Raw genomic sequence first — 19,648 nt, forward strand, 5'->3', positions numbered from 1 at the left:
ATACACACACACACACACACACACACACACACACACATATATACATGAGGTATGTCTAAAAAGTAATGAGACTGAACGCGTGACTCGAAAACTGGCAACAACAGAGTAGCCAGGCTTCCGACACCAACCGAGACGTACATTCTTACTTTATGTTCACTGCAAGTTTAAACTTGATAGCGTTAACACGTCTGACTTGACAGTGAGTTGTGTAAGTGTGCGTAGTAGTGACGCGTTATGAAAATGGGAAAATGAAATCTCGAGCAGCGTTGCACGATCAAATTTTGCGTCAAACGTACCGAAAACGCAACAGAAACTTACGAAAAATTAAAACGGGCTTATGGATAGCAGGCTCTATCGCGGGCACAGGTTTTTAGGTAGCATAAAGCATTTTTGGATGGCCATGAAAGTGTGGAAGACGAACCTCGTTCTGGAAGACCTTGCACGTCAAAAACGGACGAAAATGTGACCAAAGTGAGGGCTATGGTGAGGTCTCATTGACAGTCAGAATGATCGATAGTGAGTTGAATTTGAATCACCAAACCGTTCACGACATTTTGACCGAGGAATTGGGCATGCGGAAAATTTGTGCAAAACTGGTTCCAAAAAACCTCACCAACGAACAAAAGGAAAACTGAAGGAATGCGTGTCTGGACCTTCTTGAACGCATCGAAAATGACGAAAATTTTTTCAAACGTGACATAACAAGTGATGAAGCGTGGATTTTCGAGTACGATCCCGAAACCAAACAACAAAGTTCGGAGTGGCACACGTGCAACTCACTGCGCCCGAAAAACGCAAGAATGAGCAAAGGGAAAATCAAATCCATGCTAGTTTGTTTTTTTTGACAGTCAATGTGTTGTTGTTCATAAGGAATTCGTGCCTCGAGGACAAACAGTTAATCAACAGTACTATCGTGAGGTCCTTGAACGACTCAGAAAAAGGGTTAATCGTGTCCAGCTGCAGATTGCGGGCTCTTAGAAGCTGCATCACGACAACGCTCCCTGTCACACTACCCATTTCCGTGACCGAATATTTGACCAAAAAGGGTATTCCAGTGGTTCCGCAGCCTCTACACTCGCCTGATCTGAGTCAGTGTGACTTCTTCCTTTTCCCCAAGCTCAAATTCCACCTCAAAGGTAGTCATTTTGGAACTGTGGACAACATTCAAAAGGTCGTGACAGACCAGCTGAAGGCACTTTCAGTTGAAAACTTCCAGCACTGCTACCGGGAGTGGGAGAAACGTATCCGGCGGTGTATGAATTCCCAAGGGAACTATTTTGAAGGGGATAATGTTGATTTGTAGTTCAGTTGTTAATAAAAAATATTTATAGCACCAGTCTCATTACGTTTTAGACTCGTAATATTTAGTTGAACCACCTCTGGCCCTGAAGACAGCAGCACACCGTCGAGGCATTGATAAGATCAATTTCTGAAAATAATCAACTGATAGTTCGTGGTTTAATACAAACACGAATTATGGCTTCCTCAAGTTCACGAAGACTCTTTGGTTTCTTTCTGGCAGATTCCACAACTGCAGATTCCACACGATGCCAACAGTTTTCTGTAGGATTCAGGTCTGCGCTGTTTCCTGGCCAGATAAGAGTTGTAATGGACCTTTCTTCCAACCATTTTTTCACCTGTAACAAATGTAAACATATTACTGTCGAACCTCGTATGCAGAAATAAAGCCAAAGCAACTACAGAAGTGCCTACTTACACTTTTTGCCCGATGACAAGGAGCAGAGTCGTCCTGAAAGATGCAGTTACTTGACAGGTTGAAATGGTCTCTAATGGTTGGCAGCAATTTGCCTTCCAATATAGCCAGGTATCCATTTGCATTTACAGAACCTTTTATAAACTGCAGGTAACCTACTCCGCAATACAAAATTACTCCCCCCCCACCTATATCATTTGGCTGGTAGCGAATTTCACTGTAGACAGACACAGTCTGGATGGTATTCTTCACCACGTCTGCAGCGAATCATTTGTCTCCCATCAGAGCCATGCAGGTTGAATTTCTTCTCATTTGAGAAAATAACTGATTTCCACTTCTCGGAGGTCCATTTGACATGCTCCTTACAAAAAATTAATTGGGTCTTTTTCATTTTTTGTGTGAGGAGGGGCTCCTTCTTAGGACGATGGGCTACAAGTCCATTTTTTAAGAGGAGTCTTCTGACTGTTACTGCAATTGCTACCACTCCTGTATGTTCTTCCCACTCTCTTTTTTTTAGCTCAGACGAAGAAGGAAGGTTTGGTTTTGGTTATTTTTTTTTTAGGAGCATTAGCAATAAAGGCCATATTGCTCCGGGGTTATGCGGTGGTCATTCCCTGACCTTTCCGCATCCTCCGTATTTGGTGGCCACGGGCTCGAACACCCGTCTAATCAAGAAGCGTATGCTACGCACTGTTGCTCCTGCCCACCTGGCTATGGAGGCGCCAACGAAGAAGTTACTCTTTTTAAAGCATAAGCGCTTCAAACCGCCTTCCTGTTTTGGCGTAGAGACTCGTTTGCGTATAGGTTCTTTTTTCCTATCAGCAGAACCAGTATTCTTGAGTTTGGAAATAAATCTACTCACTGTCGATTGATTACAAGACACTCTATAAGCAATATGACGGGAAGAGCATCCTTCCTCACGTAAAGCAATAGCACTTTTTCGTGGCTTGAACTGCATGTAAATCGCCATCCTGACAAGCAAGGAATGACTGCAACTCTTGCAGAGCGTGCTTATATAACTGAAAGTAACAGTTGATGCAATATTACGTCATCACATACGCGTGTTAATCTTATCTGATGCAATCTGTAAGAAATATTGCCATATGCTTACATTATTCAGACGACAATTACAATTTTATGTGGTGAGAACTTTCTCTAAACACCAGTGTATATACACTACTACCCTATTTGTGATGCAGCAAAACATCTCGGGCAAGTGGACTCATTATTCTGATCCAATTTCACTATGAAATAAACACTCATCCCCACGCACACACAAATTCTACTTGTTTTTGTCAAAAAAAAAAAAAAAAAAAAATATATATATATATACACACTGTATAGTGGTGTAAGTATGAAAAACGTCGAAAGAGACTTCTTATTACTGGGTTTCTGGATCTAGAAACAATTCATACGAAACACTATTTTTCGTAATACCAGCGTTGCAGTTTTTCTAAACCTAATATTTTATCTTTTACTTCATATGATGAGAAAGCTAAAGTAGTCTTAAATTTACTGTGGAGCGTCCACTTTTAAAGGTTCATTCTAAATTCGGTTTAATACACCTTTTTTTTTACATGAATAATCAATTTCGACTTACATCTTCAGCTTTACAACATGGTGACAAGAATCTACTAACTTCAGTGAGAAATCTTTATAGCTGCACCACACATCCGGCATGGGATTCTAGTCGTTATTTGAACAAATAAACCGAAGTTATTCTATTACTAGAATCCATTATGAGAAGTCAATTGTTCATGAAACCATGTGTGTGAAAGTTTTCAATTTATATAAGACAATGTTCAGTCATACGTTTTATTAACAGGGAAGACCGGAGCGATACGAAAATTAGATTTTTTTTTTAATATTTTACTATAGAAGGGAATTTTCACGGCTAGGAGTACATGGTTTCCGTTCCCATTTTTGAGAAAAAGCACATTTTATAGTAATATATAATTTTTTTACACATAAATCAGTTTTTAATGCTTCGTAACCATACTTTATATAACAGGCGAAATGCCACTTTACTTTACAGTTTTGTGATTTACCACAATCTACGTAAAGTGACTATGGGACAGACTGACTTGTTATTAGCATTAGTCAGGCATACGATGCAAGAAAGAAAGCTTATGCAGCATCAGCCAAAAAAAAAAAAAAAAAAAAAAAAAAAAACACACCTTCCATTTCACCCCTCCATTCGTTCCAAATGCCTGTCCAACTCAGTCTTAAATTTATTTAGGCTATTAGCTTCCACAACAAAAGACGGAAGCCTGTTCCACCAATCAACCACCCGCTGGTTAAAGGCAAAATTCCGCACATCTATTCTACAACCATCTTTCTTAAATTTGAAACTGTGCCCCCTCAGGTTCTTAGTCTGAGCAAGAGGAAGAATCCCATCAGCATTCAGCTTGCTCAACTCATTCAAGGCCTTATACACCTCAATCAGATCACCTCGCAGGTGCCTACTCTCCAGGTGCTGCAATTTGCAGAACTTAAGCCTTTCTTGGTAAGAGCACCCCTTTGTTCCCCTAACCAATCTTGTCCTTCTTTGTACTCCTTCTAGCAACTTTACATCCTTCCTAAAATGAGGCCTCCAGACCTGTACACAGTATTCTAGGTGTGGCCTGACCTGACCATTGCCTCGTATAACGGGATAATCACCTCCCTGTCCCTGAGGAGGAAGAGAGACTGGAAAGCGAAAAGAACAAAAGTTGAAAAAGAATGGCCGAAGTTTAAAATATAAACCTGCTGAAAAAATAAAATAAATTTTTGAAAAGGAAATGCTAAAATGTTTTTGTTTGTTCTGCGATATATGAAGATTCAATATCTGAGCAAATGTGAAGAATGATGACATGAACCCTATTCAAACTGTAAACTGTTGGGTAATTTATCTGCAATTATTGATGAATTACATGCGACTCTATGTAAATTATTCAAAAATATTAAAATTTGAGCAATTTACATTTTTTTAATAACAATAAATTATAATATTTTATAAAACATATTTGCGTATTAATTTCTTATTCCAAATGTAACAGCACAAAATTTACCTTTACATATAAACAAATAAAGAAAATTACTAAACATAATTTTCTTATCCCAATTTCTTCAACTTCTTTTGATATTACTGGTTCATGTAATTTAAAAGATCATTCAAACAACAAAAAAGGCATTTAAGGAGCATTCAAATAGGCTTTTAACTTTATACTTCCAGCTATAAGTGTCACAAGGCTCGTTTTTTGTGTTACACACTCTCCTCGTGTTTTGAGATAGTTGTCATACACAATTTCTATGCATTTTTGGTTGCAGCAGATTCTGGTGATAAAGAAAAATAGAAAAGCTGGCCGATTAATACTTGACCAGTTCAAAGACTTTTTTTTTTTTTTTTTTTTAAATTAGGAGTATTTGGATGTGTAATTTTAAGTAGCAGTCTGTCATTTCATGAGGTAAAAGACCGATTCCAAATATAAAATTTGTGAAGCATAATGCTGTCTTCAACTTTATCCAATCTACTTTCAAGATTTCGAAAGTGGGATTCCAGGTTGACTGTTCTGTAGAAGTTTTGCTAATTAAAATCTTAGAAGATAATTTAAAATATGCACATTTAATGTCTAGTTGCGGTTTATGGAATTTTGTGAGCCATCAGAGTTCTCAGGAATAAAAGTTAAAAAGGAAATTGTTTTTTGTTAGCTAAAAAGGAAATTGTTTTTTCCCTTATTGCTAATATAAGTTTATGGCACGTAAGTGATCATTAAATGATCATATTTGCCACTCTACACGCTCTTTTACGCAGAAAGTTAGAAGAAAAGTAATAAAATGTGAGTTGAATTGTTAAATTAAATTGCAGACAAATGGGCAACTACTAAACTGTCACAGCTGGCCTCCACTCCTTTTATGCATGTAGCTGAAAATTAAACGCTACCTGTTTCGTCATTTCGGAATGACATCATGAAAGACATTTTTTTTTTTTTTTTTTGTTTAATGTTATTTCCTTCTGGCTATTAAGTCAGGTTTCTAGCTGGGGAAATGCCCCTTCTCAACGACCTTCAGCATCCTCAGGAAAGTGACGGTAGTACTAGTTTTTATCATGCAGCAGACTGAAGTAGTCCTCTACGTTCCCCATTTGATACCGAAGGGAGTATCGCTGTTTAACAGTTTCTTCCATTCAATGAACAGAATTTTACGCCCATTGTGCAAATATTTTATGATCTGATATTTGGCTGCTTCATATTTTTTTCCAAATTTTCCCTTTGCGAACAAACGCGCAAAGACACGTGTTTCTTCGAACATTTCTAGGTACGGAAGTTTGGATTTTTTTAGTTTTGCCTAGCGCCGGGTAAGTCGTCATAGCGCTTTAGGCGTAATGTAAGAGCGTCCAGTTTATTGAGAAGGTGATTCAAAAGTAACCTTTCCCTGATTGGCTGATCACTTACATTTATAGTAAGACCTAACCTTTCCGGCAGTAAAAGTGAATCCGACAGAATCAAGAGAAGCTACAGATATCGGTAAGCGCAATATCAAAAATGACATTAGAATTTTAGAATTTAGGTTAGTTACAAAAGGTCAAATAGCGAATCAGTGTTTCAGATTGTTTCCTTTTTCTTTCTTTCTCTCTCTCTCTCTCTCTCTCTCTCTCTCTCTCTCTCTCTCAGAGAGAGAGGGGGGAAAGATCTAATATCAAAGCTTTGTTATGACATTACTGACACTTGTCATAACAATAAAATAATGAATTAGCGATAAAGAAAAATGTTTATCATCTGGTGTTTCTACTGCTGACAACAAATGACCTATATAAAGAAGTCTGTTCATTTGAGTCTAGTGCCCTAAAAGCCTTATATGTATTTGTATGTGAAGTAACATGTGAGGAATTTTTCTTTAGAGCTACGTTTATCATCTGCTGTTTCTACTGCTGACAACAGATGATAAAATATATGAAGAAGTTTGTGCATTATGAGTCTAGTGCCATAATAGCACTATATGTATATGTATGTGAAGTAATATGTGGGGAATTTTTCTTTAGAGTTACGTCGGACAGCAACAGTTTTTATTAGCATTGATTACTTATTCGATTTATATAATTAAATCAAAGGCGAGTTCAAGTTTTATTTTTTACTTAAGTTTTGAAGCAGAACTATTTAACATATCACAACAAAAAAAAAATCATTCTCAATTATTTTACAACGGCATATGCAGGTCACGGCCGTTGACCACGTGGAAATTAATTCGTAATCGTTTAGTTGTTTTACGTTGAATTGCATTATGAAAACAACTGCTTGTATTAAAGAGCGGTAAGTGTACTGCTGTAATTTTAGCCATATTAAAAAAAAAAACCCGTAGTACTGAATTTATAATCATATCCTCGGAATTTAAAACTTCTACGTATAAGTTTGATTTGCCGATTTCCAACAATAGTCGTGAGCTCAAGACTTTCAAAAAAAGTAAAGAGTTAAAATTAAAGATATACACAGGATGGATCCACTAGGGACATTCTACTGTTTATCTCTGGTCGGCCGCAAGAAGGAAATCCGCTCATTCTAATCATCACGACAGTTCATGGAACAGTTCGAGATAGTAAAGTTGCTCCTGTATATAAATTTAAATCTTAGTTCAAAATACAATTTTGAAAAGTGTGTGATTTAAACTAACCGAGTTAAACAATGCGTTTTGTTTTTTTATAAATTCTTTATAATTAGAAAAAATATATTTTTCAGGAGTAAGGAAAATAAGAATGTTTAAATGTGTAATAATAAGGACAAATAGTAAGTTTTTGTTTCTTGTTTAGTAAGCAGATTGGACATGAAACCTGACCGTAAAAGAATTTGGTAAACTGAAACGAAGAAAAAGATTATGGCAACATTATGCAGCTGGCAATTCTGTGTGACAAATTTCAGAATTAACCTAAGAGATCATAAATTTTCAAGAGAATATGGAAAATGTCAAGTCTCTTGTTAAAATAATGAAAACACAGCACGAATCCTATCACATAGGCAAAGCACTAGTTAATTTTCCATCTACTGTATTTGATATCTATCTATATATCAAAAAACGTTTTCCTCGAGTCAATGGGAGTTTAAAAGGGCTAGGCAATTACGTCACTACAAATGCAATTAATTATTGACAACAGCTTCCATAACGTTCACGTGATTCACTGTCTAACATTTGATGTTCCATTGCAACGTTTTTTATATATCAATGAATTTTGTATATTTGTAAATACTGTAGTTTAGAATTTTGTATATTTGTAAATACTGTAGTTTAGAATGTTGTATATTTGTAAATACTGTAGTTTAGAATTTTGTAAATATTTCAATTAAATATTTGAATGCAACAATATTCCTCGTGTATTATGGAACCAAAAGCAAAAAAGTCTTTTCCTAAATTGATCTACGTAAACACAGGTAAATAATTACATAGTGATATTGATTGAAGTCCAATATAGTAATACACCGGCAGGAACTTCGATGAAAGTGAGGAAGACGGCGATAACTGACAGGTGAAGGCACCTACCTTTTCTGATTGTTTTGCGTTGTCGAGGAGGGGGGGGACTTAGCTTAGGGTGTTTGACAATCCATCCCGCTGTTTTAAAATGGGTAAACGAGTTCCAGATTTAAAATCAGGAACAAAGCAGTGACATCTGCCAATCACTGCGTTGTTCCGGTCCATTTGTCGAAATATGGAAGTCAACTTGTCAATCACTGCTTTCCCACTGTTTTGCTTGCCGCTATGTTGGAGGGTGTACACTGTTCTGGACTTTTACAATGAGATATATATATATATATATATAATCATATAAATTAGAATAAAGTTATATAATGAAATAAAATAATGCTTATGTAATAAAATTTCATGAAATAAAATTTCTTATGTAATATTCCTTTTTTAACATTATTTAAATCTAATTATATATATATATATATATATATATTTTTTTTTTTTTTTTTTTTTTATGAAGACCCCAAACACCAGAGGTATTAGAACCTATAGTAATTAGTATCGTACTTGGGTTGGAGGTTGAGAAGACGAAAGAAGATATTTGTTGTCATTAGACGAACTTCTGTAGACTAATTTTCAGGAAATACTTATAAAGGAAGGTTGTTCAAGAAAACGGCAGTTGAATGAATAAACGAGGAAGATGAAAAGTTGGTTCTGTGAATTTGAAGTTGGACAGTAAATGGATGTTGGCGGCACGTGTTCGTTTTGAAAGAGAGAGCGGGAATTATAGACGCCGATTCAGAAGAACAGTGCCCATGGAAGTATCTGTAGAAAAGGCATGCAGCAGAAACAGTACGTCTATGAGACAGCGAGTAGAAATACTCTGTTAGAGAGGAGTCGTTAACCTAACTGCCCTCTTTTGAATGGAATCTAGAAGCATGAGAGAGGTTTCGGGGGAACTGCCCCAGATGTGGGAACAATATTCCATGGTAGGGCGGATTTCGATTTGTAGAGAGTGAACAGCTGTTTGGAAGAAAAGTAACGCCGAGAGCGAAAGAGAAAAAAGTTTTTTAGATACAGAGGAAGCAATATTTGTAATGTGCTTGTGCCAAGAGAGATTAGAAGTCAGGGTAATCCCCAAAAGAGATATATCATCTTGCCTAGAAATCAGTGTCAACAAAGATAAGCATAGGAGCAGAAGAATCCTTCTTGCGAGATATAAGACAAGACTGAGTTTTAGAAGGATTGAAATCAACTAAGTTGTCTTTGCCCCACTGGAGATTGGTATTTAGGGAATTGGTAGTGGATATTCGAGAAGCTGAAGCTGATTGAGCAGGGCAAGAGCTGATTGAGCATTTCTCAAACTGGAATTCAATGTGCTATCGTCGGCAAAACTATGGATAGGATTTTCAGTCAATGGAAGAAGATCATTAATATATAAAGGGGAAAAGAGTGGGGGAAAGAACTGAACCTTGGGGGACACCAGCATTAGTGAAGAAGTTAGAAGACGGGGAGCCACCTATCATCCACCCTCAGTGCGCGATCAGAGAGAGAACTGGATAACCAATTACAAAAAACAGTTGTCAAACCATAAGTTGGAAGCTTGTTTAGAAGACCTTATGTCAAACACCATCGAAAGCCTTTGAGGTGTCAAGAGCAACTTCTTGTTTCACCGAACATTTCCACTGAATTTGTCCATAAATGGGTAACATAAGCCTCAATATCACCCGTGGATCGACACTGACGGAATCCATTCTGGCAATCGTTGATCAGACGGAAAATTTCTAGGTAGTTTAAGAGTTGGCAGTTAATTGATTTCTCCATTGTTTTAGAAAGAGTAGAATTAATTTAAATGGGACGATAATTGGATGAGAGGAATTTTTCACCCTATTTGGGAACTGGCTGGATATGAGCAAATTTCCAAGCAGAAGAAAAACACCTTTGGAATAAGAAAGTGAAAAAAGAGGAAAAGAAATGGAGTAAGTTCAGGAGCACAGGTTTTGAGAACAAGTGGAGAAATACCATCAGGACTTGGAGCTTTCTGAGCATCAAGTTTCGCCAAAATGTTTTTGATGGAAGACCACAGGAGGCATTGACTGGAGCGTGTTGGGAATGGTGGGAGGCTTTTTACACAAGATGAACTGGAAGAAAAATGGGATGCTAGTAGGTCAGTTTTATCCTTGGGCGAGATGACAACAGAACCATCTGGCTCTGACAGAGGTGGGAGCAGAGATGGGTAAAAGTTGCGGCGAATAGCTTTGGCAAGAGACCAGAACACTAGGCTACCATTATGGCAAGAAGCAAGTTTTCTACTCTTAACCTGTTCAAAATCTAGTTTGTTTGGACTGATTAATAACTGCTTTACAATCGTTGCGAGCTTTGGTGTAGGCAGAAAATGAAACTGAAAAATTGGAAACAAGCCAATTACGACATGCAACAAGTGTTCTCTTGAACAGCCTTAGCACATTTATTGGAAAACCAAGGTTTAGATAAAGGACGAGATTTTAAAGTGGAGTGTGGAATAAAGGATTCCATTCCTACAAGAATTGTTTCACTGACACGATCTGAGAAAACGTTGACATCAGAAAATTTGAAACAGTAATCCGACCAAGGAAAAGAAATCTCGTAGGTCATCCCATTTGCATTATTGTGATGCCAAACTACACGAGGTTGGGAACAGCCATGAGATAAAGGTTCCATTGAAGAAGAGACAGCTGTGATCTGAGGTGCCTAAAGGACCACTCACTTCGATCGTATACTTAGAAAGGTTGTTTGTGAGAAAAAGATCAAGTGCGCTGGCCGTATGGTTAGGATTGTCCAGTACTCTGGTAGGTTTTTTTTTTTTTTTTTTTGGTTGGCGCATCGGCTTCTGTGGCCATAATGCACCTCCCAAGGTTTTTGCAGTACTTTGATCCAAGCCCGAGGCGGGATTCGAACCCGCGACCTTTGGAATAGCTCCAAATTAAGTTCGCTCACATTTCGGTCTTTCAATCTAGCGATCAACCCACGCAAACGTTTTTTTTTTTTTTTTTTTTTTTTAAGGTCCTTGCCACTGAAATCTCAGGAAACTAGGTGGCAGGGCCTGTCAGAGTAAATAACTGTAATACTAGTGTACCTGGTCTGCCTCCACGGGGCGAAGTGTGGGCAACGTCGGGCCTCAGCTGGGGTCTGGCGGCTAAATGGCCAGAAGAACAACGGTACACAACATCACACACCTCAAGATCCATATACTTTTAAATCTCTGGCCTTTACAGTGAACTGTATCACACCTCAATGTAAACTACGCGGAGATGGGGGAAACCCCTGGTGCCGTTTGACCGTAAACACACTTTACACTTTACTGTGGGTTGCCAGGCAGGCACTTTACCCACCCGGCTAACCCGGTCAGTATTCTGGTAGGTAAATGGACAATCTGTGCGAGGTCATCAGTAATCGCAAAAGCCTTGGCATCTCGACCAGCTGGGTCGGTGTGACTAGAAAATGGAAGCCAGCTGGAGTTGTAAACATTAAAATCAACAAGGAAAATTACCTCATTGTTAGGAAAGCTGGACTGGAGAAAGTCAAGTTGCAAAGAGAGGAAGTCAAAGAGCTTCAAGTGATTAGTGGAGTTGGGAGAACGGTAGAGACAATCGATGAATTTGAAAGAATGAAGTAGAGAAATTTTAAGCCAGAGACTATCGAAAAGAGGGGATTCCAAATTATCAAGTCTCTGATAGGGAATATCGGAACGGATTTATTCGACCTTGAGAATGCTGTGCACTACAAATGCGCAGGTAATTTCCTGATTAGATATCGACCAGTGCGTTTCGACAGGTGTGTCTTTTACGTAAAAAAGATTTCACTTACTCTGTATACATTTTACGTAGAAAAGCGGGTGAGCGAGCAGGGGGCGAAGCCTCTTAGTATTATTAAACTTTTATTAAATCGTCTTCGTATTTAATAAGTATATTGTATTCAAAGTAAACCGAATGGACAATATAAATAATCAAACTGCTCATTTAGTTTAATTAGTTACTGCTAAAATTCAACTAGCTCTGCTATCATTGAACCTTCTATTTAATTAAAATTAGAAGAATAATTTAACATGAAATGAAAAGCGGAGGGAAAATAAACGAAATAAATAATGAAACAAAAATCTTATTTACAACTAAAAAAAATCTATTAATACATCAGATAACTATGTTATTCACTTTAAGTAGAAAAGTTCACGATTCAATTAGGAACATTTTTTTTTTATTACAGTTATTCCATTATTTTCTGACAATAATTCTTCTTGTATGATGCTATTTAACTTTAATTTATTATTATTACCATAAACAATTACAGGTAATATATTAAATAATACGTGCAAATATTATGCAAAAATAAATAACGAATATCAAATAAAAATGATTCATAACAGGATAATTAATTTGGTTAGGACCATCGGATAAAAGAAATTAGTTTTCCTATTAAATTAAATTTTATTTTTTGCTTTTTAAATATAAAAAGCATGTATACAGTATTAATTACAATATAAAAGAGCTTGCCACCTTCGTTTTGAAATAGACTAATAAAAACTGGCGTTTTCGTACCAAAAACAAAAAAGGTTCTAGTAAACATACCAATTTCTAATATGCTGCACAATCGCCACAAGTTGTCCCTGGCTGCATTAGGAACAAAATTTTTCTAATGAATACGAGTATATTGTTCTTTATTCCTGTTGTGCCAATCCTTACAGCAGTTTCAAGTGTTACATTCTATCAGAAGGTAGAAGCCAGACACAGGCACATCAGTGCTGTACAATGCATGTCAAAACAGTGGCAGCTAGATCTGCAGTATTTGACTGAGAACTGGTACTTATTTATTAGTCATGTTAACTGGTTTCAGTATAGAACAAAAGAATAACGTAGACAAGTGGATTCCCACCTACGGCCATGTTCGACACACAAAGGAATTAGTATCCCGCGACGGAACATGACAAATCAGTAAGTCTTAGGAAAACGCAAATGTACATTAATAAAAAAAAAAAAAATTCTGAAAGGTGATAGCCATAGCCAGATGACATTTGATCCAGACGGCAAATAATATATGGTTCAGGTTGAATGCAACCATTTCTGTTGAATGCATCTAGTTTAAGGAATAATTTTTAAGTTCTTAATGCCAAACACCAGCTTATGAAAGAATGAAACTGTTGCCAACAGTTTGGTGATTAAATAACCTTGCAGCACTAAAAATATGGAAGTCTAAGGATTTTGAGAATCTTACAGTATCTATTAATGAGCTATGAAAAAGATGACTGAATTTGCAAAGACACAATCAAGTGTGTGTCCATGATTTGAATTCTCTTGGAACAGAAAACTGTACGAAGGAAAGGGATGTGGGAGAAGCAGACGGTAACAAGATAATTTGGCGTGCTTTCTTTGGAACAGAGAGAAAGAGACAAGTAAATGTAATTTAAAATTAAAAGGTTTAATTTTATTTATTTTAAAATCAGGGATTCCAAATTATAAATGTATAAACTAGCATAAACCTCATTCTCAAAATTTCCATTTATTTTATGTCAAGGTTGCTGTCAGTTACACAGTATTACTTTTACCTGACATTCACTACGGCCTCATACAACACTGGTCTCATTAATTTCCTGTCAGTTCGCGACAACTCAAGATATAAAACTTATTTTAAACCCAGTGACGAAACTAGGAGGTTGGAGCGAAGGTAAAGGGGCAGGACAGTTGGTTCTGATGGACTGTGAAAGAGCAGAGGGAGGCCAGTACTAAATCTCGAGAGGGGCGAAGCAGGCTCAAAATCCGTAGTTTCGCTATTATTTAAATCCACTGAAATAAATCAAATTGTTATTTAGAAAATCCATGTGTGTTTTGATTCAGATTACCAATGCAGAACATAAAACTAAGAGAGGTGTTCAAAAAGTTTTAAACTACCTGTTATTCGGAATCGGCATGGTCCTGAATACTTTTTCGAAGTAGCGGCCTTCAGGCAACATTCTTTCCACTTTTGAAACTCGTGTAAAAGGACATTTTTCGACATGCACCTCAGTGTTAGGCGTGGCTTTTTCACTTCTATATAGTTACCTAATTTGTGTTCTCTGATCTCATGTTTTAAGGTAGGGAAAACCACGAAATTGCATGGGCGAGATCCGAAAAGTAGAGTAAGTGTTCAAGTGATGCACCTCGAATAATCCTCAGAGCCTCAACCGCCACACGTGAAATAAGCAGTCTAATATTATCCTACAACACAAACCTCCGCTTATTCAATGTATCTGGCTTTTTTTTTTTTCCCTGAAATCATCCTTCAAATGATATCTTAGCGTATACGAATAATAATCGCTAGTTCTTGTTTGGTTACGAAGTTCCCAGTGTTGCAAAACGATACGATGCTGTTAGTGTTCAAAAAGGAGGATCTGCATAACCTTTCTTGCAGAAGTAACAATACTAAATTTATCATTGATCGTAATCTTGAAAATGCTTTCACTTTCTCAATACCGGTGCCTACTTGATACATCCAATCTATAATCTTGCTGGATCAACTCCGTCCTCCAGTGATGAATTTTTCCTCAGCTTCATACAAAATTCAATTACACAGCTTTGCTTTAAAGCATGCCAAATATCGTTAGCATCCACCACACACTTTTTTCATACTCGTTAAAAAAATAATAATAAATAAGTTTAATGGCGGTAAATGCTGGATTTAGGTAGTCTGAAGTCCTAAAAATTAGGTTGCGGGGTTACTAAACCAGAACTACGGTAATTGCACTGTTCTGCCCTCACCTTGATCTTGAGGCCCTAATCAAATGCGTCTCGGTAAATCCGGCCTTGATGGTGACCTCCATGTTACCAACTCATTATTCTTGCATGTGTCAGCTCCCAAACTTGGTGCAACAGGGAAGATGGGAGAGGGGAAAATACGAGCTCGTTCTAGGGCAATTGATGCTTATCAGAAGATAAAACGTAAAACGAATTTAAAATTTTGGCATGGTGAAGGAAAGCATGTTACAAATTAAGTTATTAATTTCGCAGTAGGAGAGGGGGGAAAGATACCAGATCAGAGCCATTGGGGTGGGTCCATGACAAAAGTCGTTGAGAACCGCATAAACTGCACTAAATTTTATAGTAAAAATAATTAAACTGTTATGAAAAATAAGGAACGGTTTAATGAATCATTATGTAAAACACATTAACATTATTAAGTTGGCTCCGGTTTGAGCAAAAAAAACAGTTGGAAGGTTTTGAAATTGAAACTTCTGCAAGTTCAATTAGAAATTACGGCTATTAATACTATCAACACTTTGCATCACATAGGCCTGCATATTGATCTCGTAATATCAGAATAGAAATAGGATTTCTATTCTAATATATTACCATCCCTAAATTAAATAAATAAATAAATTTTTCTGTTTATACTCCGGGACGACCAAACAGTCAGAGGAGTTAACAAGATAGACAGAATACAAGAAACAGCACCGTATTCAGCAGTCACGGGCTTGAACCCCGGTCACTCAAGGCACGTGTACTTATGCACCCGCGCGCCTGACCACTAGGTTATGATAATTTCAAAATTGATTTCTTTTTTTTTTTTTGCATTAAGTAAAGGAATTTTTCTACGTACAAGATAGTGCAAACGCATCATATTAGTACACAGCCAAACTCTGAATTAGCAATTTTTTGCAAAGGTGGCATCGTTTAAATTATAACGTTTAAGGAATTTTTATAAAGAAAACACGTTTCGTTTAAATTACATTGCAAATTACTGGTGATTTAAAGTATTCAAATATAATCGTAAATTATAAATATGCTTACTTTTACTATTATTAAAAATAACAACATTTTCACTATTTTAATGCTGGTTATAATTCTATGCAATTTCAATAAGTTTTTTATTACGGAAAAGCGAATTACCCTTGTTGCTTGCTACCTACATGTTAAACACACCTCCCAGATCAATTGACTAATTTTCTTAGTGTACCCGATTCATTTCACTCTTTATGTCATCACTGACACTAACAATTACTCCTTTATTAATGTCCATTAATACATACCATGACCGAGTTAGTCAGCAACGGGAGACGGTTGCATGTGTTTTTTTTTTTAACTACTGGAAACTCGGATATTTCATTTTATAGCCAGGAAAACACACATAGAACACACGCAGTTTAGGGATACAATATACTAACGTCTTATGCCTTAGTGGTCTTGTCGCAAAATCAAAATTAATGAGTTTACTTTCCTTATCAGTTTCTTAGCCACAAATTTTCATTCCCACTGCTTTGGAAACTACAGCCGAAAAACTATCCGCACTTTTGTGTACATCCCCAACTGCTCAATATTACATGGTGATGGACTAGTGAAAAGCTATAAATTCATATTACCCACGGCCAGTAACTTCTTCCAAATCTACGTGTAACAACGCTTTCAGATCAACAAAAATGGAAATACTCTTGTTGAGGGAACACAATGTGTTATCACAATAGCCATGTAATGTACGTAGTGCTTCAAATTTCGAGGGCGTTCGATTTTTATTTCTTAAATTAAATATTTTCTGTGATTTACAGAAATGAAGTAAATAAGTAATCTTGTTACTAATTAATTTTTCCAATTCACTGCATATACCTAATTAACAAAGTAACATTTGTTCAAATTTTTGTCATAATTCACTTATTTTCTCACAGATTTTTAACAAATATTGATATGCAACAGGAATTTCAAGGATCGTCTGTGAATTAATAAAATAAACAAACGGTAACACGTACTTCAGATGATGGATCATGGTCAACATTTTTGCAATGTACTTCACTTATTTCCCCCTGAATTTTAGTACCAATCGAAGTATAACACGTATTTCACCTTTCTTCCGTGAAATGAGTAATTCTGATTGGTTATGGAGCTACTGCTTAGTTTTTTTTAAAATGGCTATGGAGTTTTCTATGGTAAAAAAATAATAAAAATGGCAGTAAAATATGTAGTAAAACGTTTATCCATACTACGTACATGCTTATTTATTACCACTAGAAACTATAGCCATTCCTCAAAAAATTCAAATAGCCATAGTCGTTCGGTATGGAAATACAAGTTTATATGAACTTCTTCCGTTGTTTTCTGGTCCTGAATCGATTCTGAAAGCATGTCACACGTTATGAAACCTCTTATCTATGGGCAATAAATACGTCTCCTTGAAAGCTGATGGGTAAAAATTATGAATGAAGGCAATAATTGAAAAGGTTTAAGAATTGATTTTTTTTATTTATTTATTATTATTATTATTCTAGTCATTTTCCTTTTTAATTTTATTGTTTTCTTTCACTTCTTGTGTAGTCGCAAATATTAAAAATAAGGTGTTATGTGGATTCCACGAATAGAAAAGACAATGACCTTTAGAAATGATAACCTAAAAAAAAAAAAATATATATATATATATATATGGAATCTTCTTATGAAGTTAACGCTTAACGGATGGGAAGGTCGTTATCACGATACAACAGGCAATATCGAGAAATGCCGCCCGTGCTGCTTCTCTACCAGCCCAAAGTATTCCAGTATACAGAGAACTTTCGGAAAACTTTAAAATGTGGCAGTTAGACAAGAAGCTAATGATATTTAAAATAACAACGTAAACGCTTATTTATTTATTTATTTACAAACTTCTCACCCGCAGGGCACTCAGGCCCTATATAATGGTAAGAAAACTGAGCATTACCAAGAATCAATACAAAGCAGTCACTTGTACAAAATTTAGACGTTAGACATTACTACTAGAAATCAGAATAACAGAAAGAACGTACTGTTTAGAAAGGAAAGAAACTCATTAACTATCTAAAACAGTGGTTTTGAATACTACATACTAATATCTTTTATTAAGATGCAGCAAATAAGTTTTCTTTCTGTTCATCCGCCATATTGCCAATTCATTCCTCCAATAAGCGCACGGCAACAAACATAATATCGAGGACTTCAACTATAATACATGGCATTCAGATAGCCTATGTGATATGTATGAGGAAAACTGAAATAATTACTGCTATTGGAAACCCTATTTTTTTCATAGCGTCTATCCTATAGAGCTGATATGGTGAAGAACAACAGGCGCATTACGCTATGCTATACGCCCCTTGAAATAAAAATGGGAATAATGAAATGAATTAAAGAGAAAATGTTCCTGTTTATATACTCTCCGGCACGACTATCAGATCAGTGGAGTTTACAATAAATCAATCAATACAAATGTTAATCGTATTTAACAGTCACGGGCTTGAACCTCGGTCCACTCAAAGAGCATACTCATAAAGCTGACAACTATATAGTTATCAATGTATCCGACTATACAGGTTGTTTCAAAAATGATGGTCAATAATTTAAAGGTGAAAAGTATAAACTAAAATAAGCAAAAAAAAAGTCCCAGTGAACATCGGGCCGCAAATGAACAGTTTTCGAAATAATGCACATTTTCTGTTAAGATCCGCCACTGACTATCGGAGCACTAGTTTAGCAAAAAGTTGTGAATCCTTTGCTAAGGGTGGTTTTATTAAACATAAGATGATACATTTTTAATTTTTAGTTTAAGCACCACAGGATTTTACAAAAGGTGTTCAAAATGCTGTCCTTGCATCAGTAGTCTTTGTAGTATTCTCTGCATTGAGTTACGAATCCTCTCAGGCATTCCTGGGTCATTTCTGATTTGCTGAAAGGCTCCTTCAACTCGCCGCTGCAATTCCTCAGCTGTGCTAATGTCAGAAGTGTACAAGAAGCTTTTTTCATGACCCCAGATACAAAAATCCATAGGATTTAACTACTCTTCGTTGCTGTAATCTCTTTCCATTTTGAATATCCTTTGACAAGTACAGTACTAGTATGCCTGCTACGTCTCAGAGCATTGGTAGAGGGGAAAGGGAGAGAATGAGCATAACCTAACTTAAACAAACAAGTCAATGGTGGATCCCAACTCTGTACAGTTCACCTTGTCAGTGGTGGATCCCAACTAGAAATGTGCAAGATTTCGAAAACGATTCACTAAAGACCCATGTTTACTAGGCTTTTTTTGCATATTGTAGTCTGTACAGTTCACCTTTAAATTATTGACCGTCACTTTTGAAACATCCTGTATAGTTATCAATGTATCGCCATAAACCTTTTTCATGTCATATCTTCAACCAAGGATTACATTTTGGATTTCCTAGATATTACTACTAAATAATACACTAAATGCCCGTGTAATATTTAGTATTCTAAATTAAACTACTTTGTAACTATAAAAGTATTACGAAAGGAAAGACTGCACGCTTGATTTTTTTATTTTTTTTAACGAAAAACTATTAAATGATGAAATTGCAGTTGGCCGGTACTTTCGATAATGTATAACAGGAATTCAAAGTGGAGTTCTCTTGACTGACAAGTTTCCTTAAGTTATTTTAGTCTGTCGTTGTATATAAATAGGCAGATTAAAAATTACTGCGATTCAATTACTGAGAGTGAATAAAAAAATTACCTGCTTTGTATAAATTAAAAATATATA

General features: G+C 36.2%; 1 protein-coding gene across 1 annotated transcript in view; it reads left to right on the top strand.

Annotated features, from left to right (window-relative positions):
* The first annotated feature begins 5,980 nt into the window (after positions 1–5,980).
* The window catches only part of LOC150090864 (proclotting enzyme-like), a 68,786-nt gene continuing 55,118 nt past the window's right edge, over positions 5,981–19,648 (top strand). The window contains exon 1 of the mRNA XM_090373282.1: positions 5,981–6,219. The gene's annotated coding sequence lies outside the window, so the exon portion shown is untranslated. The remainder of the gene's footprint in view (positions 6,220–19,648) is intronic.

Source organism: Mastigoproctus giganteus, chromosome 1 (assembly GCF_048544385.1).
Source record: "Mastigoproctus giganteus isolate SK-2022 chromosome 1, ASM4854438v1, whole genome shotgun sequence".
Classification (NCBI taxonomy): domain Eukaryota; kingdom Metazoa; phylum Arthropoda; class Arachnida; order Uropygi; family Thelyphonidae; genus Mastigoproctus; species Mastigoproctus giganteus.